This window comes from Manis pentadactyla, chromosome 17 (genome assembly GCF_030020395.1).
Source record: "Manis pentadactyla isolate mManPen7 chromosome 17, mManPen7.hap1, whole genome shotgun sequence".
In the NCBI taxonomy this organism is placed as follows: Eukaryota; Metazoa; Chordata; class Mammalia; order Pholidota; family Manidae; genus Manis; species Manis pentadactyla.
Genome location: NC_080035.1, coordinates 34,513,916 through 34,539,828, shown reverse-complemented (window position 1 = coordinate 34,539,828; position 25,913 = coordinate 34,513,916).

The window sequence follows — 25,913 nt, the reverse complement described above, 5'->3', positions numbered from 1 at the left end:
ATGTAGTGTTTTTCACAGCTAATGCCCAGATTCCACCTATAATCACCAAGTTGGCACACAGCACACCTTCATGTAACTATGTGCCAATGCTTGTACACATTTGCAGAAGAGCACTTGTTCTGGATATTTAATTTTGATCTTTATCTCCTGAAACTATTTAAAATAAATAAATAAAACATCTCCTATGGCCTTCAGTTACAAAACCAGCAAAAACCAGTGGACTAATTGGAAAGATTTCCGAAGTCCATATACTATTCAACATAAGGAAAATAAGTAGTCATCCTCACTGGATTCTCCTCCAGCAAATTTGCTTGCCTTACAATCATCTGTTTAGATGCACATAAAATATTGGTTGACATTTCTTGAGCACACTCCAGCTGAGACTGGGAAAAGCCAACCATGGGTGAAAAAGTGTGGACAGATCACATGGAGCATTAGCACTAGAGTTTACCAAGGGAGGACAATATCATATTATGGGATCATTAATTTTCACAGATAATTGATGATATTTTAAAGTTTGGAGCTGATCTTTTTTAACTTCTGAGTACTATAAAGAATATTTAAAAAGAGGTCTCCTTTCCCTTAGCTCCTGTCCATCCACAACTTCAATTTTGAATTCCCAAAGTGACTTCTAAAAAAATGCTTCACATCGAGCAATGGAAAATTTGACCTATTTTATACTATCACTGAACAGAATAAACTTTTCAATAAGCTGCAACAGAGAATTCTTTAGACTAGGAATAACTGATGGGATGTGAAATCCAGGCAAATAGGGAATCAAAAGCACAGGGTGATGTGGCAAAACAAATAAACAAAACAGTAATGATATTGGTCTTTTTGATTGTTTAAGAAAGGTTACAAGAACTTAGAAAATCGCTCTGTTCCTCCACCTCTATCCAAGTCTCTGAGCTTTATTTGTCTTTATTTATTAAATATCTCTTAACGAAGTATAATCATTTCTTTGTGTCAGTTGCTAGAGCCTGCTGGTTGTGGGCTGTGGGCTGTGGGATGCTGAATCGCTGCTGGCAAGAGGATGGCTAATGGTTAAATTAGAGAACTGAGAGAGGGTTTCAGGCTTTGTGCACAAAGCCCAGACTCTCTAGAAACCAGACAACCAGAGACAAATCTAGACATGGTGGAAAAATTACAAACAGAAAAAAAAAAAGAAAGAAAGAAAAGAGGGGGAAATCATTATTGAATCAGTTTATGAGAAAAAGTTACGGTGTTTGCACAACTTTGCAAGCATATCTCAAGACAAAAACCATATAAAAGCAAAAGTTTAGGATTTCTTTCAACCATCAGACAATTATTAGCAACAAGTGATTGGCATATTTTAGCAGCATTGGGAATCAGGACCCTACCTTCATTATATTGTTGTTGTAAATTTTGGCATCATGAACAGAGTGGAACGTTACATCTTATTTAAATGTAAAGATCACATCTTCTGAAAATGACAGAAAAATTGTGTTACTACTAGTGAATAGAAATAGAGTGTAACAAACAAGACAAATTTTAAGGTGAAGTATGATGGTAGAAATAAATCAAATGTATCTAAACTCACAATAAATATAAAGGAATTGAACTGTCCGGTAGAAAGACAAAGACTGTCAGACTGCTTACTTTTTAAAAGATAGTATATTCTTAACAGAAGACACATCTAAATATATACACAATGGGTTGGTCAAAGGTAAAAAGAAAGAAAACTGTACAAATACTAACCAAAACAACAACAATTGGGGCCATAAAATTTACAAAAGACAAAATATACTTTAAAGCACATAGCATTATTGAAGATAAAGGGGGTCTCTATTACACAATAATTTTTAAAACACTAAATTAACCAGTATGGTATAATTATATATTTGTGCACACCTAATAAAATAACTTGGAATTGTATGAAGCAAAAAGTAATTAGCTGCAAACATTGACCTCTCCATCACCACAGTAAGAGCTTTCAACATACCTGTCTCGTTGACAAATCAAGCAGACAAAAATTTTTAAAGAAATACATTCCAATTGCAAAATCAATGAACTTGAATTAATAGACAGATATAAAACTCTGAACCAAACCATTAGAGAACAAAGATTTTTCTGAAACACAAGAGAAACTCACAAAAACTAACCAAAAACTCGGTCATAAAACCAGAATCAATATCCTTCAGAGAGTTGGTATACACAGGATGTGTTCTCAGACCACAGGAATCAAGCTAGACATTAAACACAAATGTAAACAACATAAAAATCCATACAGTTGGAAATTCAGAAACATACTGCCAAATAACTAATAGGATGCAGAAAAAAATCACACTGGAAATGTTTTAAATACTCATAATGAAGAAGAACAAAGACACTGCTGTCGCAAAAACTCAGGGAGTCATACATAGCCTAAAAATACTTTCAATGTACAGGATGAAAGGAAAAAAAATTAAATGAGCTTTAAGGAGTTCCAAACCAACTTGATAGAAAACACTACTAGCTTCATCCATGCTCTAGACTCCTTTTCCCTGACCTAAGCTTCCAGTAAGAGTGCTCCATCAGCCAAGGAGACTCAGAAATAGCAATTGATGACGTACGGTGTCATGTGGCCCTGAAGTCACACTCCAAAGGTTTCTTGGCTTGCACCTGCTCTGGGAAAGAAGAAAAAAGAGGGAAAAGTAGGGAAGATTTAAAAAAAAAACAAAAACATAGGTGTATAGGTAGAAAACTGGGAAAATGATTTTTCTTTGATCCTTAACTGAACTATCATTAATCTCCACCATGGTCAACCATGCATAACCACTCAGTGTGTAATGTAATGAATTGCATGTCACCATCAGCCATAACTAAACTCCTAACATTGCCTCTATTGCCTCACTGGTTTAAAGTCACTAAGCTGTTATGTTTTTGGGAAAAAATAATCACTTAAATTATCTCAGTGTACTCATTTAATTCCCTAAAAATTCAAATTTCAATACATTTCTCAAATGTTTTCTGGTGAAGATGAAATGATAAAAATAATATAATACAGGGTCTGGTGGCTACTAATAATAGCTACTCTTTCACAGGTAAGTGTCTGCCTCAAAGAGACACTGCAGGAAGGGAATATGTAGAAAACACTGACATTCATCAAGGTTGATGGTTCAATCCCATAACCACACTGTCCAGTATTTCTCTTCTCTGATGTTAATAGTTAATGTAACTCCATCACAGACTGGTTGTATTAGGCCCCTCCGTTTTGCATAGTGAAAAGGCTGTACCCTCCCTTCAACACTGTCACAGTGTGGAAAAATCTAATAACAATTGGATCTTGCATTCAGGCATTATATTCAAGAACACCCTGCTAAGATATAAATGCTCTTTGTGAAACATATTCACACTAAATAGTTGTATTGCTGCTAACCTAAGAGAGTAGGAAGTGTCTGTTACATTTTAAGATGAAAAGTGGAAGGAATTTCATTCAATAAATGAGTTTGGGCTTTAGACTTGGTTACAATTTCTACTTCTGGTTGTTGGGGCAAGTTAAGCTTTTTAAGGTTGTTCCCTTATGAGCAAAATGAGGGATAAAAAAATATCTACCTCCCAAAGTGAGGCGAGGTTTAATGAACATTCATGTAGTGTGGAACATGCTAAGCCTCAGCTAGGTGGTGGTGATCAGTCACAGAAGGAAAGGGGCAGGTGTGGAGCCCACGCCTGGCTGAAGGGAACAGGCCTAAATAGGGAGCCATAGTGGGGGAGATGGTGTCCCCTGACAACAGCAGAAGCATTCGGGGTACCTACTGAGAAGTAGCAAGAAAGTGGGGTATACCAAGAGAGGAGTGGGACACAGAGGATTTATTCCTCCTTTTTTAAGTAGAGTATCAGACCTGGTCCAGGAGAGAGAGAATGATCTCCATTGAGAGTGAAGGCAGATCAAGCACAGGAAGATCTCGCCATGTAGGCTTGCTGGTCAAAGAGCCTGGACCTGTCTTGAATCTTGGCTGCCAGTGAAAAGCAAATTGCTCCCCATTACATACTTCATATTTCCCAGACAGGACCTACCTACTAAAAACTACACATAATTCCAGATGAAAGCAGAACATCTGTTTCCTAGTAATGTAACTTTCCCAAACACTGCACACACAGATTTATAGTAACACTGAGCAGCCGTGCAAAAGGTCGCATTGTACTCAGTAGTATTGCTTCTAATTTCAGGAGGATTTCAGTTGAGGACCTTTGAAGTGGGAGCTTGAATCATGCATCTGTAAATTCCTCATTTTCCACAGTTATTAAAACAGCCAGCAGTGCCAGGCTACCCCATTGTTCATTCACTCCTCTGGCATGCCAGCATGGGGGCGGATGCCAATCACAGAGAAGCCACAGAGTCACAGACAAGCAGTAGGTGAGGCGGGCAGGCGTCGTGGAGACTAGAGCCTGCGTGCCAAAGGGACACGTTTGGGACCAGCCATACTGTCACTGCTCAGTCCTTTAACTCCTTGTGTGCACTGAAAAATCCTGAGCTATGTGAGGCAACATGGAAACAAGCTGAATTCAAGAGATGGCTTTCTGCAGCCAGTAAGGTTCCAATTTTAAATAAGGAAAGCACTCATTCATACTCAGACTGGCAAACATTTTCTTATTGTTCCTCATGCACTATTTTTCACCTGGCCACACTCCACGGTCTAAGAAAGTACACACTAGGGTCTCCCAAGGTCATAAGGGTATAATCATAGTTTAGGAGATCAACCCCAGCCACAGAAACAGGAGTTAGAACCAGATCAACATGTGGGCCTTAATTAGTAATTTTCTTTGGAGTATAACACACTGTATATAAAATATTTTGTTTCTCCATACCCCAGATTGCCACTACTCATCATCCTTAAGGCTGTAATAGTGATTTTTCCCAGCCAGAGAGTTCAAAACTCTTCACCTAGATTATCTCCTTTTTCTTCACAATATCCTTATGAATGAAATAGCTGGAGGATAGCTATTATTATCTCATTCTAACATATAAATAAACTGAGTCAAAAACTTAGATATTTAAACAGGGCAGAGCCAGAAGCTAATAAAACTAATCTTTAGGTATAGCTTGTGGATTCGGTTTCATCAGGCCCATAGTGACACCTGCTAACTCAACCACAGCCATCCAACTGCCCTGGCCTGTGCTCCAGAGGTGACTTTATGGAGGCAGCATTCATTCCAAGAAGGGCCAGCAGACACGCTACCTACCACCAAAATGTACTGATTAACAGGCAGGTGAATCAGCTTTTACAAAGTCAATCCAAACACACCTGCATTGTCTCATACAGGCTTACTCAACATCAGCACTATTTACATTTGGGGTAATTCTTTGGTGTTAGGGGCTCTCCAGAGCAGCGTCCCTGGCTTCTACCCATGAGATGCCATGTAGCACCTTTTCCAGCCAGGACAATCAAAAATGTCTCCAGACATTGCCAAATATTCCCTGGGGAGGGAGGAGGAGGTAAATAAAATCATTCGCCTTTGAGAACTGCTGGCTTAATCAGTTAAAAGCAAGTAACAAAAGAACACTACTCTCAGCCTGGCACTGTAGTAACCAGATGCTGGAGACTAATAAATAATGTGGTTCTCCTTCATGATACTGGAGTTACAAAGACAGACTTTACATTCACAGGACATCATTGGGGTTTGGGAATTAAGTCAGACTGTGCAAAGGGAATTTTGAGATGGGAAAATCACAGTGGGTCAGAGCAGACTTCATGTAGTGGTGGGCTTTGAATTAGACTGTGAGAAATGTGTAGATCTTGAAATATTAAGTGATGAAAGACTGGGGCATTGCTGAAACAAAAACATTGTAAACAATGACCTGAATACTGAAAGGAGAAGAACAGATTGCCTATCTGGCAGGTGCTCAGGAGTATTCTCCTTGCAAAGGATTAATGTCAACCGGAAGAGGAGTAGGAATAACTGGTCAAATATCTGCCCTACTTGTATGTTGTACTTACTTAGAAGATATAGAAGGCAGCTTTAAAATTAGTTAACTAAATGAAGCCAGTGGATAGCAAAAGCAACCTTCAAAAAGATCGTAAGCACCTGGAGCAATGGATTGAATTTCATAAAATACTATTTACCTGCAACAAATGTAAGGTCTGTGTTTGCATCCAAAAATATCAACTGCAGAAATAGAGTATAGAGCTAACAAGGTATAGCAAAAACAAATGTAAACAAAATAAAACAGATTATGGATTTTTTTCATCAGTATGTTTAATGGAAATCAACTATAAAATACTAATATCCCTCTCCCTGACATCCTAAATAAAGTAATGAAATCCTAGGTTCCATTAATAAAAATATAATATCTAGAATAAGGGAGGTGACAGTCCCCTTTTGCATATGTATTTAGAAACTCACAGGTGGATTACTGTGTTCAGTTTTTTGAAGCTTGTGGACAAACTGGGACATATTCAAAGAATTGCAAATCCAGCAAGGAAGAAGTCTGAAGTCAGATCACATGAAGAACTCCTATTTTTAATCAGAAGACAAGAAAAACCTGCAAAAATGATAGCTATTTTTTTTTCATATCCTGGGGCCTTTCATGGTAGGGATAGAATTAGGACCAGTAAGCAGAAGTTATAAGGAATTAAGTTTTGTATCAAACATAAAAAAAATAACTTTTCTATGCTAAAATTGCCCAAAGATGTTCCTCTCAAAAGGAAGTGGGTCACCATCTGAGAACATTCTACAACTTAAGCAAGATGACCATGAACAAGAAACTTAATATCTCTATAAACCTCCATTTCTTCTGTCTTTAATTAGAGGTAAGAACAAAGAGCTTTATGAGATAATGTATGGCAAGAGGTTGGCATCTAGAAAGTACCTCCATAAATTGCATCCATTACTTTTCATTTGTTTTCTATAACCAATTCCCCATGCCTCTACCAGAGAGCTGTAGGTAGATCAACTAACTTATGGAGTTTCCAATATCTCTAACTATTACTGGAAGGAAAAGAAGTACCTAAAACATGTAGTCATATTATAAACCTAGAACTCCAATTTCTTAATTACAGAGGTTAGGAAAGAAGTGACGTGGCATTTGCCACTTTCATGATACTGTAACCATGCAGTATAATCTACTTCTTGCATTTCCCAACTTAGCTTTTTTATTAAAGCCTTTTGTAACCACTTGTCTTTATGCCCAAAGCATGTGAGCCCAGCTACTCTCAGGCTAGTGTACCTAAGAACATGGCACTCCCCCTGCATGTGTTACACGGAGCAAACTCACTCCTGCTGACGCATGTGAGCATGCCCTCTGCAGGCCCACACAAGGAGAAAGCTGGGGCCTTCCCACAGTCCTCATTTGGGGTGGCTGTTCAGCAGGTGTCAGCTATATTAACATGAGAGCAAATGTCTTAAATGTCTGTTCATGCCAGGATTTCTGATATAGGTCTAATCATGAAATGACTAAAATACTACTCAGAATCTCAGAATAACCATGACAAAATGAATATAATTTGTCTTCGGTATATGGTCTATAAGAAATCACTCTGCTATCTTGCCAGACTGTCATGTGGAACGGGCCCACGATGTTAAGCTTTTTGTTTGGCATGTGTGGGAGCAGCCTTCTGTTTCTTTACTTGAAACTGGTAAGGGCAAAATCCCACCCTTGCTTGCCACCAGGCTCTCTCATGCGTCTTTTATTTCAGTTCAGGGTTGGGATTAGCGTTAGGCAAGTGAAGCAGCTGCAACGCAAGAGTCCTGCATTCATCCCATACTTGCAAGACCCTGAGCCCGAGTGCCTCGGCTCTCCAGCGTGAATGTCCATTTCTCCCCTACTCAAAGAAGGGGTTCAAGTGTCACCTCCTTTTGAAAGCTTCCTTGGCTTGTCTACGCTGGAGGCTAACCTCTCCCCCACTGAAGTCCACTAAAATATAACTGAAGCTCCCTCAAGGCACATAAAACTATCTATCTTTTTTTATACATTTACCTGCGACAGAGGCTGTCAGTTTCCTACCCCAATATCCACACCATCTCCCCACCTTTACTTTAGTAAAAGAACCTTGATAAGTAGCTGGATATATTCACCCAGTGAAAAGACCCTATTTCCCAGCCTCTCTTGAAGCCTGGTGACTAAATTTTGACTGTTCAGTTATTATGTAGGATAGAATGTCCAGATAAATCTCAATGAAAGACAAAGGGTGCACCCTTCTTCTCCCCTTCCTATATCTTTGTGTGTGGAAAATGGATGCAACGGCTGGAATTCCAACAGCCATACTGAACCACACAGGCAATGCCCTCACTCTAGGCAGGTGGAGAGGACAGCAAGGAGATCCTGAAATACTAATGATAGTGCAGAGTCTTTACAACAGCTCTAGACTGCCTCCCTAAATTTATTTTTACAAGGGAGCAAAAATAAATTTACGCATCATTTAAGTCACTGACACATGCACCCAAACTTAATTCTAACTAATACAGATTTTGCTACCAAAAGGGGACGGACTCTGCTGTATTAGCTAAGACAGTAAGAAGAATTTAAAGAAGATGGTTGAGTGACATCAGCAAAGACAAAAGTATTGCAGACGGGAAAGTTGGCAATCCCAGTAAAACAGTGGCTAGTAAAACTTGGGAGGTACAAATAAAGGGTTGCAGCATTAATGAAAATGATAGGAAATTTTTAGGGCACTGCTGCGTGCTGGTGGATTCTTGACTCCGTTGACAATATTGTACAAAAGGATGAACCCAGGCTAGAGCTAGTCAGTCTGCCTGCAGGGTGGGAGGGAACACAGCTTTGTTCAGAACCTATGTAGCCCAAAGTCTAATTTGGAGCCTTTTCAAGCTGAAAGCCATGGCCACAGGCAGAAGCAGACACAGCTTTCATAGCAGACAAGTCCATGGCCTCATGCCTTTTTCAAGCACTTCTTTAGGAATTTTCTGTCAAATGTGGAAGCAGGTAATTAGCAAATACTGCCATGTCTGTTTTTTTTTTTCAAATAGTCTCTAGTTAATTTGGGAGAGAGGGAGTTGGGAAGTACAGAGGCCTGTAATAAACCAGAGTCTTTAGGCTCAAAAACCTTATCAAGACAAGATCTCTGATTTTGGTTACTCACACATAAAATGGAATTGTAGCAAGTACATTGGAAGCCCCCAAAGGTTTTTAGGAATTGTATTGCTAATGAAACCCCAAGCTTAGCCATCAGCATCATGATAATCTAATCTCTAGAACAATCCCTGAATCCCCACACTTATCCATGAAAAAAGAAGTGAGATAGCAATGCAGTCCCCAAGAAGAGTCTACTCTCTAATGCCCACCTTGAAAAGACCATCAGGGAGAGTGGACCAGGAAGAATATCCCAGAGGGAAAAGCCATGGGGCATTGAAAACATGGATATCACTCCATGGTCCAGGCTAGAGTCTTTACTATTCTGTCCCAACATGATTTAAAAATTGCTATGGCATACAGCCTTTGATTTTCCCCTTCTGCACATAGATGTTATATTGTGGTCATTATATCCCCACTCTACTGTTAAATGTTGGGTATGATGGGAAATAACTTTTTGCCAGACCATGAGGATCCCCCCTGGGATTGAAGAAGCCAACTACAAACAGGCAGAGATCCTCAGCCCTGAGCTGGAGGCTGTAAGAATGCTGCAGTCGGGGGTGTCTCCATCGGGGAAGGGTCTTCTGTATGAGAGGAAAGGTGTGCATGCATACTTGGGGAATCAGTGGAACAGACTAGCAGAGACTGACAGCTTCCTGCTCACCCCTCTTTTTTGTAACAGAACCCTGGATTGTATTTATCTGGGCATGCTGCCTGTTGAACAGGCAGTGGTAAAATATTTGATGTTTTTTATTAGAATTTTGCTTTAGGAAGATTACTCTAAAACAGTAGACAGTATTCATTAGAGGAGAAAGAGACTGAAAAAAAGGCATTCTGGCTAGAAAGCTATTGCAATATTCAAGGAAGATTTCATAAGAGCTACATAAAGCTGGATGTAAGGGAAACAAAAGAAGAGATGGGGACAGAGAAATGCAGAGATGCCTTTAAGTGCTGTTCCATTTGGCAATGAGGCATGGGAAGCAGAGCAAAGCACAATGTCAGATATGACTCCATGGTCCCATTTAAACTTATAGGAGTGGTCATGCCAGGAACAGAAAGAAGGAATGCAGGAGGAAGAGCAGGACTGTGACAGCCAAGATAAGCTGTGGTCTGCATATGTAAGTGTCCAAAGCTGGCAACCCTCAGGCTGTTGTGTGACACAGACTTGAAGTCACTGAGGAAAGAGAGAGGTAGACTGCAGCCTGGAAAATTGTCTGCCAACAATAATAGTTAAAACAGAGAAATAGAAAAGACCATCAAGAGAAAGTTGGTAGAAAGAATAGAAAGCCAAGAACTAACAAAATTGAGAAATATTGTCTCAGAAGTCATTTCTCTCCAGTCAAGTCCAGACAGTGGTTCTCCAAATGCAGTCCCTGGACCTACAGCCTCAGCATTACATGGTGTTATGTGCTAAGTTCTGTCCCCACCAAAATTCCCGTATTGAAGCTGTGACTCCCAGATTCTTAGCATGTGACTGTATTTGGAGATAGGGTCTTTAAAGAGATGATTAAGTTAAAATGAGGCCACTAAGGTAGGCTGTAATCCAACCTGACTGATGTCCTTATATGAAGAGGAAATGTGAACACCAGAAGATTCACCAGGGATGTGTGCACACAAAGGAAGGAGCTTGTGAAGAGGAAAGCAAGAGGAAAGGCCTCTACAAATCAAGTAGAGAGGCCTCAGAGAAGCCATGCGGCCAGTACCTTGCTTCCAGCCTCCATTAATTACTCCTTGAACTATGAGCAATACATTTCTCTTGTTTAAACCACCCAGTCTATGGTATTTTTCAATGACAGCCCTAGTGGACTAATCCACATGGAAACTTGGAAGAAAAGTCAACCCTCAGAGCCTACCCTAGACTTACAGAGTTACAAACTCTGGGGAGGAGGCCCAGCAATCTGCATTTTAACAAAAGCTTTGGATTGAGAACCACTGGTCTAAAATATTCTGCCTCAATAACAGAGGAGGCTCTTTTATCCTTAGGTGTCATAATCTTTATAAAGAATTCTTTAAATAAGAAGAAAAAGGCAGTAACAGTGTCTTAAATAATCAGCTTTGTTTTTATGAAAACTAATTCAGGTAATAACATCAGCATTAACGAAGGCATTTGTTATGTGTGTGGCTATTGGTTCCTACCCTAGAAACCAGTGGTTTCTAAGTTTAGGATGCCAAAGAATCACTTAGGGAGCTTGTTAAAAATACAGTTTCCAAAACTTGGGTTCTGCTGGTCAGTGTGGAGTCCAGCACTTAGCATCTTTAACAAACATCAGATGATCTTGATGCAGGTGTCAATAGATCACAAATTGTGTTTCTTTTATTCAGTTAAGAAGCAGAAAGACTAGGATGGTTATCTAGGTACACTGAGGTGGCTACAGAAGTCAAACAAACGAATTTATATGGCCTAAAAGGAATCCTCACAATGCTATTTCAGTCCATTCTTAGTCTTCTCAGACAGCATTTTTCCCATTCTATTCTCATCATTGCAGAGATTCTGTAAGGCCATTCATTCAGCCTGGGAAGAGTCACTTCAGAGGCAGAAATTTCTGACTCTGGTAACAGATTCTGACTAATGTTCCTCAAACTCTCCCACCACTTTTGCATGTCACAATGTTTAGTTCTAGTTGCATCTGAAGAAGCCACATCAAGGTAGGTCACTACTGGTAACATCAAGCAAATTTGATGTTTTTGGATCTCAACCCTAGACCACTTCCTGCTCTCCAAATAAGGAGAGTGAGTCATCTTTCTTAGTCCTCTATTGGAACAAAATACAAAATTTCACTTTTTTATCCAACTATCACATCAAATAACACTGGGGGGAAATGCTCCATTTTACCACAAACCAAGTTTTGAACATGTGCTCAAATATATAAACAAGGTATGCAATACTTTTGCTACACTTATATTAAGCATATTTTTAAATGTCTATTCCCCACATGGCTATATGTAAGTAAGTAGGTAAAAAGTAAATAATTTAAATAAGTAACTGGATTAAAGTCTTTTATTGGTAATAATTCTATCCTCCTTTTTTCTTCTAACCAAAAAACTCCAATTAGCTATCCTTTCTTCAGTTCTTCAGATCCTACAATAAACACATTGGTTGAAGCACTTAGTCATTTTAAGGATTTTTTTCTATAACCACCTTTCCACAGACAAAGTTTCTATTTAAAATTCCAATGGGACAATGGAGAAGCTCCTGAAGCAGAAGAATTCCCCACTGATCTCCAGGGAACCTGACCCACAAGCCTTTCTTCCCGAGAAAAAGTGGCTTCTAGTGTTGCAGTTCATGTTGTTGCTGTTGCTTGTGACACGCTCACATCCAGTACAGAAACCTGACATGAAATAGTAAATACTAACAAAAACTAATTTGAAATGTTTAAGGGATTTGGCTTCATTTGGACAAATAGCTAAAAATGATGACGTGTGTTCAAGAAACAGACCACAGGATTAAAATTACACAGCAGAAGAAAAGAGAAGCTGAGGAGGGCTATGATTCACTCCGTTTATAGCTTTGTTAAAAAGCTCCTCACTGAAATCCAGAGTCGGCCTTTTTTGCCACACAGGTTTCATGTTTAACCATGCTTTGTGGGCAAAGGGAGAATCATGGGAAACTTTTATGAGCCCCATCCGTGCCAGGTGGGGTAGTTGTGAAGCCAAGTCTCACGGCCATGGCTGAGCCTTCGGTAAGTACGCTGACTAAGCCACACAAGGCAATCTCCTTTTCCGACCTAAGATCCTCGCTATGAGCCCTCCCAGCCCCTGCTGAAGGACACGTCCCCTCTGCTCACAGTCCTGATCTCAGTTAGCTTAGCCAGTTCTTTTATCTCAGCTCTACGCCGATGGACTTCCTAACAACTGCTTATGAGGGGAACTTCCAGGTTAAGGTCCCCCTGAAGGGGAAGGAGGCAGGTGGGTGCTCCCACATCTGTTCACCAGGCTTGCTAAAGCTAAAGCCACTTTCAATCTGGTTTCTGCAAGGACTACTTATTCCTCCTATGACAATGACTTTGACTTTACTCCTTGAGAAATAATTACCCTGGACTTACGATGCTACTCTACGCTCATCTTTATTTTTTTTCAATTGTAGTTGATATACAATATTATACTGGTTGTAAGCACACAACACAGCTGCATTCATCTCTTTACTGGCCTGATTTTCTCATTAAAGAGGATCCCACCCCCTTTTATAGACACTACCTCTGCCTGAGCCATCCCCGTGCGAGGCACTATGGCACGGAGTGTCTTCCTACTGTCAAGTTTCTCCCTTAGTTGTAGGGGTGGAAAGAAACTTATTAAAAACAAAGAGCACCAGAGAGAAGTCACTTTCCTTACCATTGTACAGCCAGCAGTCTATTCTGGAACAGGAGGCACGCAGTCATATGCAGGGGAAGTGGCCGAGACCTGTGAATGACCCTGCTCCCAAAGTGGGGGGGGGCAGAGGCCCCCACACTGCCTCCTGCGGAGAGGGGAGAACCTGGGAACTACTAACATGGGGCATTACATTACTGTGAAACCAAAGGGGTGAGGAAAGGCTGCTAGACTGAGCTGACGCAGAAATAGTACAGTATAACCGGAGGTGAAGATGTGAAAGGAAACGGGCAGAGAAAGTGGGATCGAGCGGGTGTGATACAATCGGTCTCTAAATGAATGATGAGTCCACTAAATGTCACTTTCGATGGTGTTTTCTTTTAAGCTATCCTATTGAATTCATTATTAAGTTGATATTGCATATCAACTACAATTGAAAAAAAAAAAGATGAGCATAGAGTAGCATTTTAAGGCCAGGGTAATTCTTTCTCAAGGAGAAAAGCCAGTAAATACGTAGTAAGCTCCACCGATGAGGTGGCATCCTAGACAGCAAATGAGATGAACACAGTCCCAGCCTCCTAAAGATTGTTGTCTTACAAGAAAAAAGAGATTCAAAAATAATTATCCAAAAAGAAAAAGCCAGCGTTAATGACAAGTCACAAAAAAATTATTTATTATTATTATTATTATTATCATCCAAACACTGACATCATGTCACTGACTAGAAGTACAAGGTCCAGTCAGAGTGTGTAACCCAAGCGCGGGCTTGGGGGCGCAAGGAGTACCTTCCCGAGGAAGCGGGGGAGGGGGGAGCGCGGTGACCGGGCCTGGGGGGCGGGGAGGGGAGCCCGTGGGGGGCACCGAGAGGGAAGCCCGTGGTGTGCTCTAGACATGGTGGTGGAGGGGGCAAAAAAACCCAGGAGAGGCAGGTAATCAGGGCCTTGTAGGACTCCAGAAGACATGCGTGTTTTCTTAAAGATAACGGGAAGCCATTCAGGTTTTAGCCGAAGAATGACTTCAGGCTAGTCCGCCAGCGCTGCTGTGGGGGACAGGGTGGGAGGGGGACGGGGGGGGGGGAAAGAACCCATTCAGCGCGACTGAGGTGAGCGGGGAAGGTACCGTGGACAAGGAAAATAACTCTGGAAAGATTCAAGAAATACCAGATTAAACTGGAATTCACATCAGGCGGTACCTCCCCTGGGAACCGTTCAATGGCTTTCCATAATACGAGAATAAAAATCTCGCCGCTCACCACGGGCTACAGGGCCTCGGATAAGCTGGCCCGCACACACGTCTCCAACTTCACTGATGCCCCTCGTGCCCCAGCACACTACGTGGTGGTCCGCCAATCTGTGTTTAGTTTCTTAAACTCTCAAAGTTCTTTTTATCTGATGCTTTTTCTGACTGAAGTATTTCGTCCTTCATAGCTCCTCAAGGCTAGTTGCTCACTATTCCCATCTCATCTTAAATCTCATGTCCTCCAGGAGGCCATTGCTGTCCTCTGTCTACAATGCATCCCTATTACCTCCAATATTTCCCCATTTACTCATTCATTCAGTAAGCATTTTTCAATCATCTACTATATATGAAGTACTAGAAAATAAATCAGTGAACAAAACAGAAAAATAAAACAATCCCTACCTTCAGTGGAGAATCTAGTGGAGCTGGGGATGGCAGAAGATAACAAAAGAAGCAAACTTACTATGTAAGTCACAGTGCATATAGAGCATGGCAGGAGGTCAGAAAAGCTATGAAAAGAGGAGTGGGAAGTGACAGGGCAGGATGGAGTGGGCTGTAATTTTAAACAGAAGGATTGGGGTGGGTTTTATGAAATTTGATGACTCTGTGCAAAGACAGAGAAAGTGACAGCTGACGAGGACCCCCAAGTGTGTTTCCCTGATAGCCTTTATTACAAGTTTTAATTATCATATTTCTTGTGAGTTTGGAATGTATGGGCAAGGGACTGTTGTCTGTACCATGACCTTGGTACAGGTATTTTGTGGAATGAGTCAATACATGAAAGGAAGAAAATGTTTAAAATGCTTCTCCCATCAGCTTTCATACCTATCAAGATGCCTGATCTGAGCCAGAGTTTATGATTTTCCAGGATATCCAGTATTTATTTGACAGAGAACTATGGTACCTAAGTTTTTTCCCACCCCAGACTCTCTTACTTTGTTTTTCTGGAATAAACTCTTCCTTATTGTGGAAATCTGTCCTCCTCACACTGGATGACCACGTGCTCAGGTGGCCTGGGTCCCATACTGCTGTGGCTGCACAACAGACACTGGGGTGGCTGTGTGACCCCAGCCGAGCCAGTTCAGGCCCTCAGGGGGCCGATGTCATTGCTCTACAAACAATGTAAGCTGCCAGCAACCAACTTTGTCCCCCATACAGAGGTCTTGCCGGAGAATTAAGTCAATGCAGAGAAAGCAGTGATAAAAGAGGGGAAAGAGAGATGGCTTTATAAATGCATGATAGGGACTCTTGAACCCATTCATTCCCAAAACCAAGTTTACTCTTTGAACTTCCCAGTTAAGTGAGGCTAAAAATCTTTAATTTCAAGTGGGGTTTTTTTCTGTCACTTACAATTTAGAGTCTTTATGAAATATATCCACCCAGCAGAAGTTTAAGGGCATATAATCAGAAAATTAAAAAGAATATATTTTTTTCTTCTTTGAACTACCCATCTTCCAGCTAAACAAGTAAGTGCTGTACTAATACCTAGTGAACCTGTGACAATGGGCAAGGGGCATCTCCAACTTCAGTGATGCCCCTCGTGCCCCAGCACACTACGTGGTAGTCCGCCAATCTGTGTTTAGTTTCTTAAACTCTCAAAGTTCTTTTTATCTGATGCTTTTTCTGACTGAAGTATTTCGTCCTTCATAGCTCCTCACAAAACTCCTCACAGCTTCCATACAAAATGTTCATTCAACTCATAAAATACGTAGTGAACATCTACTATACCCCAGATTCCATGCTAGGAGCTAGGTATAGAATGTTGGCCGGACAGCCAAATCCTTGTCCTTGTTTGGAGAATAAAAACACTAATAAATTTCACGTGAGGCAATACAAATGGAGAAGCTCAGGGTTTAATGAGAGTTCCAGTTAGGAAGCCCACGCTGGGGTGGGAGGCCTGGGGTACTCAGGACAGCCCTCAGAGGAAGGGATGCTTAAGGCAAGACCCAATCTATTACCAGGATTTTATCAGAGGAAAGGCAGAAAAAAGAATTTTAGTCAGAGAAAAGGGTAACTCAAAGACCTCGAGGCAAGAGGATCTTAGGTCAGGAATGTTCATGTGTGATATTATCAGCAGAGTCTCCGGGAATGTTACCATGGGATCACCTGTCACATAACCCTATAAAGGTCACACATTCAAGCCTCAGCATTTGCACCTCAATGGCACGTTCCCTTTTCAAAGCTCACACCCACAACTTTATCCCACATTCTACCTTTTCCTCTTCATTAAGCAGAAACAATTAGGAGGGATCACTTATTAATACAATTATTGAGGAGCCTCATTACAGAATAATACAAATGATCACATTTCTATCAAATGCTCTCAATGTGCTAACATTTAAACTGTGTTTATAACTTTACTGAAGTAATTTCTTTGTAATCCTTCTGAAGAAGAGGTTTCAGCTGCATGGCATGTAGTCTAAACTTGACAAAGGTTATCCCTTACACCGTCTGTAGAACATTATAATCATGTATTTCAATAATGAGTTTCTGTAGAGATAAAGAGGTTGTTTTGTGTAAGAAGATAATACATCTTCCAGCTGCAATAAAATGAGATTTGGAAACAAAGTTATTACGTTGCTAAATGGGACATAGAAAAGGCATTTCTCTTCCTCAGAACATTTGTTATGAATTTAAACAGAAAATATTTTTATGGGAATAGCAATAATAACTTATGAACAATTCTCTTCCATCAAGTTTTTTTTAATGAATCAATATTTTTGGTGATGAAGAACATTGTTCTAACTTGATATGTTAATGTTCCATAAAATATCTTTGAGTTGAAATACTGCATCACTCACGACTTTCATTTTGCCCAGCAAAAGGCAAATCATGTTAATTTTGTGCAAACCACACATCTGTTTTATTACAGAAGATCACTGTTTCTCACTTACTAAAAATATGTGCAACAGCAAAAACAAACAAAAAACCAGCCTCCCAAAGGCTACACTACTACATATTTAGCCGTGCTACAAACATGCTGTGGTCCTGGAATTGAGCAAATCACCAACCAAATTGGGAAACATTAATACTGTTGTTGGCTTTTCATAGTGAGAAGTGTTTTCTTTCTGTTGGACACATATCCAGGAAGTGAGGTAAGGCTTAATTTTCCCCTAGAAAAGTAAGCCCAGGGCATGCTCAGAACTGGCTTGATGGGGCTATTGTTTGAAGGGAGAGGGAGGTGGTGGGTGGTATGATGAAACCAAGATAAGATTGAACTCCAAGGCAATCAGTATGAATGTTGGAAGTCACTGACGTCAATTAGATCCTTACAGAAGAAATTACTATATTATGCACATTCAGGATTAATAAATCATTACTGATCTTTCAGGTCTTCGTTCCCTTTCTCAACACCTGGCCTTTCATAGAAAAGTTACCCTCCCCTGGGTTAAGTTGGAGTTGCACCTTCCCTGCAAAAAAAAAGGAAAAGAAAGTGTTTTCAAACACTTCTCTAAATTTCTTGTAAAACGTAAACTGAATATCCTTCAGAATCTACTGTTTGAAAGTAATCAGAAAATACATTACATAAATTGACAGGATGTCTCTGTTAATGCCCATATTTCATACCATGTGTTTACGATCATATCAATTTTGCCTAAGACTGAATCTCTCATTCCTTTCCTAAAATTGCAGCTGAATATGTGAATGGAATGCATTACATTCCTTGAAGTTTCTGGCCATCTCGCATTTATCAATTAAAAAACTTAAAAGTTACTAAAAATCAGGGCCTCCAGAATTTCTGGAACTTTCCCCTGGTACCTGACAGAGAAAGCCCCCAAAGGGACTAATTTCCAAGCAGGAAGAATTTAAGCCTTGGGAGAAACTTGGCTAAATGACATCACTCCAGCATGCCAGAAATGCTTCAGAAAATATTTTACTACTTTTATCACTTATGTAACAGCCAGTTATTTTGTAGTTACTAATTAGTTTGTCCTCCCTCAGCTTCATCTCACTGCTGTACCTTGACTGAGGCTATGAGATACATTTTATCCCCTTTAATGCATCAGTTCCCTAAACTGCTCTGGAAGATTTTGCTAAGTCCTTGATGTTACCCAGTGACACTGGGGATAGGAGACACCAGAGGCCCAGCACTGGCCTAGCTTTCCATCAGGAATCTCTCTGAATTAATAATCATCAGACCTGATGCTTACAGAACACTTTAACAGTTTAGCAAACACTTTCACAGGTTTTGTCTCATTTTGTCAATAACAACAGCCCCCTGAAAGAGATACTGCATAGGTGACCCATTCCCATGTGCAGTGGAGAAAAATGACACCTGTGTAAGAACCTAGATCCAGTTCCAACTCAAGGGACTTCAAACTGTGACTTACATAGCATGAGGTCTAAACAATCTCAACCTCCAAAAGCAAATCCACTTTTTACCATCTCCACAGCCCGCACTATGGCCCAAGTCACTGTCATCTTTCACTTAGACTTGCAGTTCCCACTTGATGCTTCTTCCTGCCTCTGTGCCTCCCCTTCTGTGTGTACTGCCAGTGTGATCTTTATCTATCATTTATCAGATCATGTCACTCCTCTGCTTGGAGCCCTCCAATGGCTTCCTTCTCTTTATCTGTAGAATTATTCTAAACCCCTTACCATGGCCTACAGTGTCCTCCACGATCTATCTCCTGAGCACCTCTCCACCTGCAGGTGGTTCCAGTCACACGGGCTCTCTCTGTTTGTGAGCACACCAAACTCATTCCTCCTGAGAGCCCTTACTGAGCTCTTCTGTTTGTCTAGAACATTGGTCTCCAGGTCACAGGTCACTTCTTGGACCTTCCTTGACTAAAATAGCCTGTCCAATCATTCTGTTGCCAAATCACCTGGTTTTATTTCTTGGTAGCATAACTATTAAAATAATCTTACTTGCTCATTTTCTCTTTTCTCTCTCGTATCCCTATCATCTTGACTAATATATAACTGACAGCTAAGGAAATCGTTCAAATGAATTAATGAATAACATATGATAGGCATTTTTAATATCTATACTACATATGTACCTAACTTTTATGTCTTGTGGGTACAAATAATGTATTGTACTAGTTTCCTACTGATGGATAACTGGGGTGTTGGCAATTTCTTGCTATTATAAACCATTCAGAAACAAGCATCTTTGTTCATATACCTTGTGTATTTGTGTAAATATTTCTGTAGGGTCAGTAAGGATGGTTTTGAATTTTTGATAGCTACTACCAAATAAGTAATATAGTTATTCTTTTAATCTTCCTTTAATATATCAGGGCCAAATATATGGTTGGTTTGCTGTTTTTCTAGATTTGTAGATTTTCCCCACTACCTTTGTTTTGTAAAATCTCTTACTAATACTTGCAATGAATGAAATGGAGCTCTATGTATAAAAATGAAAGATAGATCAATGTGAAGAAAATTTTTTTCTCTTGACAAAAATTACACAGTGACAGTAATTTTTCAACATGATTCCGTGTCATGCTCAGGAATAGCACATACGTATTAAATACAATACAAAACAATTTGTGGATATTTTTATGAGAACTTTGTAAGAGATTTTAGACATTTCCAACAGTCAACTGTGGCTTTGCATATCCTGGATTTCATTGTGCTGCTCAGTCATCACTTCACAGTACACACGTTTAAGTCACTTGGAAAGACTTGGGGTCTGTAAATCTGAATTCCCTCGGCTTTTGGAATTACCTCCCAAACTGACTGGACAAAGAAAAGAAACTATACTACTTGAATTAACAAAATTGACTCCATTATCTTGCCCAATTAACGCTTCTCGTTTCTGCAGCTAAGAATGCCTCAAGGGCTTTGTCAAATAGGTTTAAATCTCTCAGGTAAATCCGAATTCTCATTTCAAAGAAAAATTAAGCCTCAGTATGGCCTCATGCTTTTCCTGCCGGGAGAGCTGGCACTCTCGGCTTTCAATTTCTCAGTCTCTTTTCATGAAAAGTGTTTTTAAATCTTAGAGTAATGTAATCTTTTGTGATGGGACGGGCCTCACTTTTGAAGAACATTCTCTGTCCCTCGGCTGAGGTTCCCTCTAGTGCCAAAATGACAGTCAGCCACACCTCAGCTTTCTTCTCCTTCATGCAGTCTGCCTTTGATCACGTGTTTGGCACACAAGTGGTTGAATGCCATTCAGGTTTGGTATTTGTGACAGAAACATTATTGCTCATGCTGCAAATCTGGACTTAACCAAAGTTCCAATCAACTAACTCTGTTCCTCCAGGAAGCAGACAGAAAAAGTTAAGGACCAAGGTTTAAGTGCTGAATATTTGGTTCCTACCTGAGATAGGTTTTTAATTGATTTTTTTAAATTTCTTCAAAACACAATTTAGTCACAACTGACTTACTCATGAAACACAAATTCATATTACTAATAAGTAAAGAATATGGTTATTCTTTTAATCTTCCTTTAGAATACCAGGGCTTGAGTGGAGCTGAGAACAAGGAGCGCCTATATTGACTACAAGGAGAAGGGCAAAGAGAAAGAGTGAAGGTGCCTTCTAGGCCAAGGAAACAACAATTATTCAACAAATATTTGTGTTAGACACTAGTGGTACCAGTAATAATGCATTAATTACACTTGTGTCCAGGGCTACGAAGGCAAAGAACAGATAATAGTACAGGGACAGCTTTTTCTGAGCCCCATTCTGTTGCCAGGTGTTGTTCTAAGCACTTCACTTATAACTTTTTAATTCTCAGAACAACTGATGAGGAAACAGACTCAGAGAGGCCAAGCTGCTTGCTCATGCTCACACAGCTATTAAAGGATAGAGCCAAATTCAAGCTCAGGCTTCTAATCACAAAGAAAGGTAGTAGCCTCTCCTCTTAAACCAGTAGTGTGTATAGGAGGTGATGGGGAGGAGAGGGTAGATCCGGGAAAGCTGTTATAAAATGGTTACTGAATAATTAGGACTCAGCCAGATAAGGAGATGGGACAAGTGTGTGCCACCAGAAACGCAGTACGTTTGGAGAGGTGGACCCCCTCACCAACCACCACACCTGCCACCACAGCTGTAACAGAAATGCTGCCCCTGAACTCAGAACAGTGAGGCTGCAGAGACTTTGGGGTTTTTGTTCTAAGAACAAAGAGAACCCAGTAAAAAGTTTTAAGAAGAATGTAATTAAACTAGAGCTGTTGAATAGAAACACATCGGATGGGGGAAAAGAGTGGATGCAAGGAAACTACTTGCAAAACAATTTTAGTAAATCCCACTAAGGATGGTGGCTTCCTTCAAGGTGGTGGCATGGGAAGGGAGTAGACAGCTTTGAAAAATATATATAATAGATAAAGAAATTAAGAGGTGACACTAAAAAAGGAAGCACAGGAGGGGAAGTAGGTCTGCAAGGGAACACATGTCACGATCGCGTGGCTCCACGTGACTCTGGTGTGTGACCGTGTGGGCAGACAGATGGGAGATGGGCTAGAGAGAAGGCAAGCCTCAATCCATGCGAGGCCTTGTCTGCCGAGCTGAGGAGTATGAAGGTCCTCCTGAAAGCTAACAGATGCCTCTAAAGGTTCTCTTTTTCTGCATAACTTGCTTTTTTATATGATATTTTACATTTTAGAACAATTTTCGATTTACAGAAAAGTTCTGAAGCTGGTACAGAGTTCCTGTATCCCCCTCACCCAGTTTTCCCTGATGTTAACCTCTGACATAATCATGGTACATTTGTTAAAGGTAAGAAAACACTGGTATGTTACTACCCTCTAAACTCCAGATTTTATTCAAGTTTCACCTGTTTTTCCACTAATGCCCTTTCTCTGTTCCAGGATCTCACCCGGGATAGCATATGACATCGCCTCAGGCACCTCTTGGCTGAGACGCGTTTTCAGACTTTTCTTGTTTTTCGTGGCCCTGACAGTTGTGAGGAGCACCAGTCAGACGTCTTTAGACTGCCTCTCAATTTGGGTTTGCCTCGTGTTTTTCTCAGGACTATATTGGAACATTAAAAGATTTTAAGAATGGGAATAAGATTGATTCAGTTTTCATTTAGAAAGATCACATCTTGCCTTGAAGGAGAACTAGAATGCTGCCTACGAATTTAGTGACGGCAATTTCTGCAATATGAGACTAGAGTTGATGTCCAAACTTTTATCTTTGTAATTCCTTTATCATGCATGCTTCAGTACTTTACATGGAATACAGATCATTTTATTTTTAAGAAACAAAAGAGTGATTTTTCTTTCAAAAGAAAAGCTGGCAGCAAATAAATAATATGTCAACAGTGATTAATTCTGAGTGATTGTAATATGGGTGATTGCTATTCTCTTCTCTTGGGTTTTTCTCTATCATTAAAAATTCCAAACAAAAATAAAGAAAAATACAAAAGGAAAAGGGGGAAAATGATCCTAGAGAATGGGAAGGAGGGGGACCAGACAGAAGATGATCTCAGTAAATAGTTCAGGGGAGAGAGATGCCGAGGGGCCTGAATTTGGAATGAGCAGACGGAAGAGACTGTAACGGCGTCCACAGGCTCTGGTGGCTGATTGGATGGACAGAAAAGGGAGAAGTCTCTGGTTTCTGGCTCAGCAACTTGTGGGTGGAAATGCCATTCCCAGAGCTAGGGAACCCCACAGCACAGCAGGTCTGTGGAGCACGGAAGGAGTCGAGCTGTAGATGCTCAGGCAGTGGGAAACTGCATCTAACGCTGTTGTCTTTTCTTTAGTTCTTTTTACATTTTTTGGTGGTATTCTTCCTACTTTTTTCCTATAATTCTCTAACCACTTATTGAATATCTGTTTCAAAAATTCTTATTTATGCCTCCTGTAGAACCCAGGTATCTTAAAATAGTCATTGCTCAGATTGTCCCGCCTTTGTTTCTAGGTTCATGACCATGGTACATTTATTAAAACTAAGAAGCAGTATCAGTACATTATTCTTAACTAAATTACAGATCTTATTCATACTCCACCAATTTCTTTACTAATGTCATTTTTGCCTATTCCAGGATCCCATGGGTTTCTCCACTTCTCACGGGAAAAGCATAGAGCAAAGATTTCACTCTAACTGACCCAGTAACTCCACTTCTAGGAATTTACCCAAAGGAAACAAATCCCTGATTCAAAAAGATATATGCACCCCCATGTTTATCGCAGCACTATTTACAATAGCCAAAATATAGAAGCAACCAAAGTATCCATCAATAGATGGATAAAGAACAGGTGGCATGTATACACAGTGGAATATTATTCAACCATAAAAAGCAAGAAATCCTGCCATTTGCAACAAAACAGATGGACCTAGAGGGTATCAGGCTCAGTGAAATAAGCCAGGTGGAGAAACACAAATATAATATCACTTCATTTATTTGTGGAATCTAAAAACAAAACAAAACAAATTGAACAAAACAGCAGTAGACTCATGACACTGAGAAGTGACTGGCAGTTACCATGAGGGAGGGGTTGGGCTGCATGGAAGGTAGGGAGAGAGGATAAGAGGGCACAAAAGCCTCAATCATAATATAAGTTAGTCACAGGAATGGTAGTACAGCATGGAGAATATAGCCAATGATTCTGCAACATCTTTCTATATTGACAGATAGTAACTGCACTAGTGGGGTTGAATATTTAATAATGTGGGTAACTGATGAACCACTGTGTTGTACACTCGAAACTAACATAAGATTGTGTATCAAAGATACTTTAATAAGAAAAAAAGATTTCACTCTACCTTTGCCACTTCCCAGAGGCACGAACTTGAGACTAAATTTAAACGCTATGGAATATGTGTCTTCACTCATAAAATGAGAATGATAATAATACCAATCTGCCTTATTCAGAATGTTTTGTGAGAATTGTAAATGTAGAGTTAGTTACAGTCTTAGTCCCTTCCGGCTGCTATACCAAAATAGTAAGACTGGGTAGCTCATAAATAACAGAATTTATTTCTCACAGTTTAGGGAGCTGGAAGTTCAAAATGAGGGTGTCAGCATGGCTGGGTGAGGGTCCTTCTGGGTCACAGGCTTCTCCTTATATTCTCACATGGTGGAAGTGGCAAGGGAGCTCTGTGGGGTCTGTTTTATAAGAACACTAGTCCCATTCATGAGGGCTCCATCCTCATGACACAATCACCTCTCAAAAGCCCCACCTCTTTATACCACCAACTAAGGCATTAGATTTTAATATGTGAATCTGTAGGGGACACAGTCAGACTACAACACTTACCACAAAACACTAAAAATGTTTAAAGCTGCACAGATAGGGCTTACTAGTTTGCGAGTAAATGCTGACTGTCATTTACTGCTAATAGGACCAGAACTAAGATGTGGGTAACTGAGAAGATCAGATAATCAAAACACTTTGTATCATTGCCTTATAAATGTGTTTTTGAAGCATGTCTATATTTATACATGGGTGTGTCTAATATTCTGGCAATTTGGTTCAAACAATATACTGATGCCAAACTGTAGATCCAATGCAGAAGGTGCTAAAATGTCCAACTCCTCTTTCTGACCCTACTCAGCTCCTTTCTACAAACCAGTCCATCCTGGGAATGAACAACCCGATCTCCACTGTCCTTCACATGGAGCACACTTACCTTTTCTTCAAAGCTCCCAGACACAGCTACGATATGTAGATTTCCAAAATCTTAATGAGGTGCAAAGTAATTGAGGAACAGCATGAAAGGTTCACAGAACCTTTACCTCTGGAAGCATGCCCCTGAAATACACAGTAAGCAAAGATTTTACACAATCTGTTAACAGATGTGATAGCAAGATGTGCTTGCAACAAGAAAGTGGAATATCCATCAGAAGAAACCATTTAATATCTTCAGTTCACTATCATGTCAGCCTCCTCACCCAGCTTCTCTCTGTCAGTCTTTGACCAGCAGGAAGAGTTTCTCTTAGATGCCTCTGTATCAAACAGGACATTTCAATCTGAATTTATAGCCTGTCTCTAACAAGGATATAAAAATGCATGGCATTCAGTTTATGTTCCCACCCCACTTGAGACTTCTTCTGTTCTATTTTCTTATTTTCCCTTTGCCTTATTTTTCTTAAACCTCATTTTTACTTATTTGATCTTGTAATATAGGTATCTTCATAAACTATCCTTGTAAGCCACTTTTTTATAATATGCATCTTTGCAAACTATCTTCATAAGATCCTTTTAGGAACAAGAAAGAATGAATAAGTAAGTAAATAACTGTCTTTATTTCACTTTTCAAAATTCAGCCATTCACTGTCCCCAAAGCATGAGCTTATCAGCATCTTTGTCTCCCTGCCACCACACCCCCCATATGTATATATGTATATAAATATATATTACCCCATATATGTGATATTTTCTGTCTACCTTTCACCTTCACAAATGTTATCTCATTTAATCATCCCCCAACTCAGAAAAGTAGTA